The following is an 8479-nucleotide window of genomic DNA, read 5'->3' as shown; positions in this document are numbered from 1 at the left end:
ATGACACCACGAGGTCATCTGACGCCATGATAATTTTTTCACTGAATCAAGCGGGGAAACTGATGTCGCTAGACCCGACGTCCTGCCCTGCCAGGTTCACGTGACACCGTAACTTTACGTCACTTGACGACTTCATGTGGCGTCAGGTCACGTGACCCCGTCATGCGACCTCGGGTCACGTGGCGTCAACTTCCTTTCCAAATGTAGCGGGGACCAATTAATGTCACGTGATCTCTCATGGTATCGCGAGACATCAGCGACTTGAAACTTTGACGCCAATTTGACCGCTAAATTTAGCGAGGAAACACGTGGAGGGTTCACATATAAAGCTCGCTTCAAGACGTAATGAAAGAAGCCATATTATCTGGCTTCTTCCACCTTCGGCCAAATCATGGCATATTTGCGGCACAGCACAGCGACTGGAGACTCGGAACGTGCACAGGCCTTGTATTGCGTGACCTGCCTGTGTGCCGTTCAGGTCGTACCCCGCAGAACGGAGGTCTTGGCAGAAGCCCCAGGACCGGCGGGACTCGTATCCGCTCCCAGTCAGTGGGTCGCTGCTGTTGCTCCTGGAAGCAGAGCAACGGGAAATTATGAATAGATGATGAATGAAAGATGTGTTTCCAAGGTTATTTTTCTTTTTTTCTTTCTAGGCTTTACAGATTTGTTAGGAAAAAAAAAAAAAAGAAGCCGCGAAAACTACACAAATGCAGTCTGTGCAAATGAGTTCTACGAGCAAGAGGGCATAATTTAAGAGGCTAGTCGTTTCCATCGATCGGCGAAATAGCAAAACAAAAATTTCAGTAGCCTTTTAAGTAGTGAAAATAAACATGTGGTTCCGATTAGAAACATGCTGAGCGTCATCGAAAAGCACTAAATTAGTACATTTTGGAAAGACTCGGAGGTCGTGGGAAGCGCAGCGCGCTGGTGCGCTAAAGTTTCTACTAAAGTTACCCGCGTAATTTATGTAACTTTTATTGTCCGCGTTCCCGCACCGCCAGCCTTGCGCAGGTTGCACGAGTTGTAGCTTTAGCGGTCCACTTTGTTTCTAACGCGCCCCAGATCTATTTAAAATGGACTGATTTAGTGGTTTTCAACGCCGCTCGTCAAGTTTTAAAGTAAAATTAAATGCTAATTGTCTCTAATTAAAGAGCTAACGGGTTGTAGTGGGTTATCTGACTTATCGTGACAATTAACTATTCGTATTATGTCGCTTTGACCCTATAACTCACCTGCACATACCGCATTAGTACAGCTTCCACAGTTTTTTTAAAAGAATCTTTTAAATAAAAGAACTGAAAGCCGTTTACAATTCCCTGTAACGCCGGTTAGAGCGCATCTCTTGAGGAGGATGGAAGCGTACTGAGGGATAGGTGACTCCTTGAGGTCACGTGACCTTAGAGGGGGTCGTGTGACGTCAGGGGGGGGGGACCCGTGACCTCAGGAGGGTCACGTGACCTCGCGGTTGCGCCGACGGCAACGCCGACACCGACGGCGACGTCACTCAAGCCTGAAACGGGCCCCTCAGAGCTGCGCTCTAAAAAATAAAGCACCGTGCATATATTTGTTAGCATATGCTGGCCAACTAATTGTACAAATTATTCCAGATCTTCTTTTCTTCAATTGGTTGTGTCACGTGCCGGTCTAAAATGAGCTATCCCGAGTCATAATCCTGTTATGTGTGCTACACGGCAGCTGAGTTTCACCAAAGAAAGAAACACCATTGTTTTCATGTTGATGGGAGTTTCGTGCTGGTCATCATTATCATTATTTAATATTGCTCATTGTTCTCCTGCAGCAAGTCTTTTAAATGTTTCCATGCATCTGTTTTTAAAAATTGCACAACGGTCACCAGCAGCCAGGAGTTGGGATTCCGCGGACAATATGAGCTCAAACACCCTATCCGGCATTCTTTTTTTTTTTTCTGAGGGGAGGGGGGGTGGGTTGCGTTCGTGGTACTCACAAGCTGTAAGATGTCTCAATTTGTCAAGAAGTCCTAAATATGGGATTTAAACTTCGCATTCCATTCCTTCTTCAAACTTTAACTCTCTGTCAAAAAAAAAAGGCAGTTATGCCAGATAAGCACACAGGACAGTTGCAGCTCATATCGTCCGCAATAGTAGCGGAAGGGACGCTACGAGGCACCGGAACTACAGTGCCTGGAATGCGTTTTCGACTGCTGTGTTCAGTTTTCTCTCCCGCCCATACTTAAAAAGTCGTTCAAAGTAGCAACAAAGGACGTCAGAAAAGTAAGTGTGTGATGTGGTCGGATGTCGCGATCCTGGAGGTTGGTGATAGGAGTCTCGGCATAAAGCACGACTGAACGCTAGCGTCACTGTCATCGCGGAGTCCCAACCAATGGCTACGGAATCTTCCGCGGACTGTCAAGCCGGAGAGCGATTCGTAGCAGAACAGGCGTCTGCGACAACCACCACCACTACTGCGACACCGCCAGGGTCTCATTCAGCGACACTGTGACACTTCTGGGACGTCACCAAGCGGAATTCGATGATCAACTTTTTGGTCGCGCTCCAATATTTAGTCGATCTCACTCTACATGGCTTGCACTGAAGTCACATCGCATACTTTTGACTACCATGTAAGAGGAGGAGGGGATGCTGCTTTTGTAAGAATTTTGAGTGACAAGTTAATCTGTTATAACCTACTAAGAGGAGAATAGCGACTTCTGTGCAAATCCGGGAAGCACAAAAGAGGATCCTAGTAAGAGGGAAGCTCCTTCTTCCCCACTTCTCTGGTGGTCATGAGAGCGCTCTTTGAATGACGTCATGTGGAAGCCATGCATAGGCAAATGTTATGCACCTTGGGGTTCGGAAAACTACACGCGTCCCGCGTTGCTCTATCTCTGGTCACGTGACTTGATCCACCGGTGCAACTTGAATTCCTTCGGATAAGATTTAGAACACAGTTTTTAGGGCGCGGTAACCACACTAGTCGCAGAAGCATTCCAGGAACCATACTGGAGCCAATCCATAGGTCAGAGCTTGATGCGTGGCCTTTCGGTTACCGTGGAGTGACAAGCGGACCGCGAAGTTCTGTGGCACTCATGGAGCACTGGATTGGCTTAGATGGCTGGTGGCTTTCGTTGCGGAACATCGTAAGATGAAATTCCAGACATATACGCAACGCGTTCTGCTAACGGGTTACTTCTGCCTAGTTATTTTCTTCTGCAGAGAACAACTCATTTAGTTACTTTTCCAGAAAAGGAACGTGTAACGTACTTATCAAAATTGAGAGCTGGGCCAGTTGGTGTAGGCTAAACGTAATGTAGGTAAAACGCCTGTCCCTGCCTTGGTTGTTCTTTTCTTTCATTTGTTGTTGTTCTGCGCTGTCTTACCTACATTACGTTTAACGTACTTATACTTTTAAATTCAACTAACGAGAGATTGTATTTCGTTACTTTTAAGGAGTACCGTGCGCAAGATCCATTAAACAGCCTTGTTTTCATTCTAGCCTGAGTATGCGTCTATCGGGACGAAGGCATGTGCACAACCCGAAAGACAACTAAACAGTATGACAGTATAGCGACGCTTATTGTTGAACACGTCAGTCGAACTCTACAGCTAGTAATGTCCTTCATCCAGCGAGCACAAAAAGGTTCGTTGCTTGAACCTTCTAAAATCGTGTACGAACCGGATGTAAACCCACTAGTTGCTAACAGGAATAACCCATTATCAACTGCGAGAAAACATAACTGATGAAAACTCGAAGGGGGAGCTACTGCTTAAGTGCAGCGACTACTGAAAATAAGACAATAAACCATGAAACAAAAGCACTTGCGTATTTTATCGTCGAAGTAACAAGAAAAGTAACTCAGTACTTTTGAGGCAAAGTAAAGCCCTTCTTCTGAGGACCGGTAGTGAGTAAAGTATATTGCTACTTTTCGAGCCATGAGCGAGTACAGGTATTTAGTTACTTGCTTGGGTAACATGTATATGCTTTAAAATACGAGTTAGTGCATGCCTTATACAACCAACGATGCGTTTCTTTAACATTCCAAGTCATTTCTCAATTTATACACGAAAAAACCTACGTATGAGAGCAGTCGCCATTGCCATGTGACCACAATGGAGGGGATCCTCCTTGACCATGGAAACCTGCGGAAGCAACATAGAAAAAACGGAAGAAATCTCAAGCTTCGTTAAAAAACAGCCTGCTTTGTTGGCCGCTCCTAATTGAAGATAAATTATGATTAGGGTTGTGTGTATTTGGTGGATACCGATAAACGCCAAAAATAACCCCGAGTCGGTTTTTATAAAATTTAGGTAAAACTGAAAGCACCCGTATTGTAGGAGAAGCGCTAAGTAGATTCACTCACTCTCAAACTCACACTCACACTCACACCAGAAAAACGGTAATTCACGTCGCGCTGACTTTCAACTCAAATTGTATTTTCGTCTTCTTTTCTATTTCTTTTACCCGTATTTAAATTGTCATCTCACTTTGTTCTCTTCTGTACAAAACAATTATCAATGTCTATCGCACATTACCTTCGAGAATCAAGATAAAACAATTCTTTTTCCGTTAGCGTTATGGATGAACTACCAACACAGGTATCACTTCTTTTTATGATGAAGTGATACCTTAAAAGATCCTTGCCCTTCTTTTGAAAAAAGCAAACACCTTAGCTTAGAAATATTTTTCAGCGCCAAGACGCACAAGGTTGAGTGTCCCTTGCGAGTTATTGTGTCAGAGACACCTGGCAAAAATCTTTGGCTATATTTTTACAAAAAAGACTTAATTTATTAACAGTTGATGACCCCTTTTTGGTAAAAAAACTCATATGAGGTCATAAGCTTTTTACAAGAACACAGTGCCAACCAATACCAGGCCTTCTCAATTGACGTCAAAGACTTATACTATGCTTTACCTCAGGTACGCCTTTTAGAGTGCATTGAAGACAGCATTGACTCGTATGCTGCCATAGCTTTCCAGAATACCTCAGGACTTTCCCAAAGCAACTTTCTTGATTTGCTTAGGTTTTGCCTCAGGTCTACCTTCGTGTCTTGGAACGGTAACACATACCTTCAAAAAAAGGGAGTCTGCATTGGATCCTGCATAGCGCACCCCTAGCGCACCACGACAGACTGCTTTAAAAGAGCTTAGATTCCTCGACTGTTGTGAAGGTGTTCCGCTACGTCGATGACTATTTGATACTCCTGGACACCAACGAAAAAGACCTCCCGATTCATGTGCCCAATGTGCTCGTCAAGTTTAAAACATGCTTAAACCCTTAGGAGATTACACACGAGCTTCCAGAGCTAGGATCCTTAAGATTTCTGGACCTAACATTGTCTCTTCAGCCCCGTCATGTCTGCTGGTCGTATGAGCCAAGAGGGAAAAAACCACTCCTCAATTATAATTCGGCGCATTCCAAATTGGTAAAGAGAGGCATAATTAATCAGTGCTTCAAAAACTTTATTTTCAAGTCCTGCCCGCATTCAGGCCTAACAAGCTTCACAGGACAAGTATCTAGGATAGTAAGTGCGGGATATCCTTCACATATATTAACTTCAGTCGCCGAAAGTCTCCTTAAACAGATTAAAAAAGGTCAAATCACATCCCGCAAGCCACGCGAAAGATTCAGTAACCAGAGACCGGTAGTCATCCCCTACATTCATAACATTTCTCATAACCTGAAGAAGATTGGGAATCGCGCAAATATCGACGTAGTCTTTTCCGCCCCATCAAACTATCAGGCCTATGTAAAAAAGTTAACGCCACACCAAAAACTAATACCGCCTGCACTAAAAAGCATAAAAGCCCATACATACCTTGTCAGAAAGAGTGATTTATTCCTTTCCCCTATCATGCGGCAAACAGTACATAGGACAAACTGGAAGATGTATTAACGACAGATTAAGGGAACACAACAACAACACCCGATTAGCAAACTCAGGACTCTTGGACATTCACTGCCGTGACTGTATGGCCGCGGACTTCAAAAATAGCACCATAATCGGAAAGAACCATCATCAGTTAACACGTGAGATAATAGAGGCAGCTCACATCATAAAAGAAGTGATACCTGTGTTAGTAGTCCATCCATAACGCTAACGGAAAAATAATTGTTTTATCTTGATTCTCGAAGGTAATGTGCGATAGACATTGCTAATTGTTTTGTACAGAAGAGAAGGAAGTGATATAACAATTTAAATACGGTTAAAAGAAATACGAAAGAAGACGAAAATACATGCTTACTGATTACCAGCCGAACGTTAGGAAAAGCGACGAAGAGAGAAAGAAACACACTGCTGGACTATCAACCCTTTTTTTATAAACTTCCTTTTCCTCAACCCAATCCTTAAAAGGGTATCTTCTTCTTCTTCAGTCAAAGCTTAGACTTAAACTTCCTTTTTCTTCTCACGAACCGTGGTGTTCTCCACCTCTTCGACTTTCCCCATCCCAAAAGGGTAGCTTCTACTACTTCAGTCGGAGCTTAGACAGAAACTTCCTTTTTCTCCTCACGATTCATGGAGTTTTTGTCTTCTTCGACTTTCGGATCTTCAAAAATTTCTTTCTTTTTGTCTTTTATACTTCCGGTGGTGTCACCCTCGTTTTACTTGGTCGGATCTCGGAGTCACAGGGTCCCAACTTGGTTCATCCGAGGTGCCGCTCTCTTCAGATACATTTTTTCTTTGGGCAAGAGCGCAATGGAGGCAACACTGACGCATTCTCCCTCCCCCTCCTCAATGGCCAACGCCTCAAGGAGCTCCCTTCCAAGCTGCTTTCGGTGTTTTGCTAAGACGGGGACGCTTGTGAAATCAGGAGCACATTTGCAGGCCCGACAATGTGCCGAAAGGTGGCCCGCCGACGTTAGTGCGGTCACAGAGGCTGCATGTTCTCTGGTGCGGTCGTTGATGCACCTCCCCGTTTATCCTATGTAGCTTTTGCCACATGACATAGGGATCTTGTAAACAACTCCTTTTTCGCATGGGGCGTAGGGTGTTCGATGCGCAGTGCTGCAGGTCGTCGTCCCGTTCTGGGCGGTTTTCCGGTTCACCCTACGGCACATGGCGTAGGCCTTGTTGGGGGCGGAGCACACAACGTGGATGCCTTGTCGGCCGGCAATCTTTTTTAACCGATGAGTAATGCCGTGAACGTACGGGACCACTGCGAAAGGCGTTGGGGGCTTCTTTTGCGTTGTTTGATTCTTCTCAGGATTTTGACGTACTTGAGAAGAATCAAACGTACCTGACGTACCTGAGAAGAATCAAACTTAACGTACCTGAGAAGAATCAAGAAAATCCCAGTGCGATAACCAAGAAGCCAATTGAAGCGGTCAGTTTAAAACGCGTTCAATCCATTTCGTTCACGCTGTAGATATAGCGTATGTTCCGAAGTCGACGGACTATACACGTTTAAAAGATGTTATTCGGTGCGGACAAACTACAAGTGCGGACTATGCAAGGATTTGTTTTTCTAGACTTATGTAGGTATGACACAGGCTACATTGTGCGCTAATGCAACAGGAATTTGCCAAGCTGCACAGTGTATGAGCATTTATTACTTGCGGATTAGGCACCAGGAATGGACAATGTAACAGGTTTAAGCTATTTAAGAAAAGGATTTTTTTTTTCAAGATAAAGTTGCCCCCGTGGAAATGTGAAAAAAACAGAAATATAAAATATTTTTAACTTTAGAAAACTATACCTACTTCTAACACACCGTTCACGCAAGTGCGTTCCTTTTCTTTTTTTTTTTCTTTTTTTTTTTTTTCGACCGAGTTTTATTGGCCACTTAGGAATAGAGAACACACTGGCTCGGTGGTGCCGTGTATAAGGTATACTTTTGGAACTAAATTAAACTACGGTGATGGTTTTGCAGTACTTTCGAGATCAAATGTACGTATACTAGCTATAAAAATAGTAGTTTATAAAAAAAAAGGGTGTGCGAAAAACATATACAAAAATATACAGGAATATTAAGTCTCCCATGGCTTCCCGATAAGTGGTGCCTGAATGTTCTCTTCTTGTAGAAGATCCCAAGAGGATTTAAGGCACTCTGTCGTAAGCAGTCGCAGGTATGTAGACCAGCCTTCATGCGCAGCAGTTATATTCAGGCCCTTGGATCACCGACCTTCAGCAGTGTCGTCCGAGCTTAGGTGGTCATCAGGAAACCCCTGACTCTTGAAGCCCGAGCCCAGCGGCGACTCGCTGAGCCACTTGCCTCGTCCACCCTGGTCGGACGAGAGGCCGGCGAGGCCGACCTCGGGGAAGACCGAAAGCACCAGGTCCCGCGAGACGTTGGTGAGGAGCTGCCGCACCAAGTCCTCGGTCAAGACGCGCTCCAGCAGGAACAGCACGTACTCGTCCAGGAGAAGCCGCAGCAGATGGAACGATCCTGTCGGATAACAACTCACTTACAGGGACACTGAAATGATATTTACGCCGCCAGACGCGATTTAGGTGGAGGTATCCCCGCTTTAGGCTCCGCCCATTGAAAAAGATGCTTAGCTAGC

The 8479-nt window shown here is 44.7% G+C and overlaps 1 long non-coding RNA gene across 1 annotated transcript; it reads right to left on the bottom strand.

Annotated features, from left to right (window-relative positions):
• Positions 1–467: 467 nt before the first annotated feature.
• LOC121835287 lies at positions 468–8212 on the bottom strand. Its single transcript, XR_006077528.1, has 3 exons — positions 8098–8212; positions 4052–4115; positions 468–569 (listed from the first exon to the last, which is right to left on the bottom strand). It is a non-coding gene; the product is annotated as an uncharacterized LOC121835287 (long non-coding RNA).
• Positions 8213–8479: the final 267 nt, after the last annotated feature.

This window comes from Ixodes scapularis, unplaced genomic scaffold (assembly GCF_016920785.2).
Source record: "Ixodes scapularis isolate PalLabHiFi unplaced genomic scaffold, ASM1692078v2 PGA_scaffold12__126_contigs__length_90152505, whole genome shotgun sequence".
Lineage (NCBI taxonomy): Eukaryota > Metazoa > Arthropoda > Arachnida > Ixodida > Ixodidae > Ixodes > Ixodes scapularis.
The sequence above is the reverse complement of the archived record's forward strand: the minus strand, read 5'-3'. Positions and strand labels throughout refer to the sequence as shown.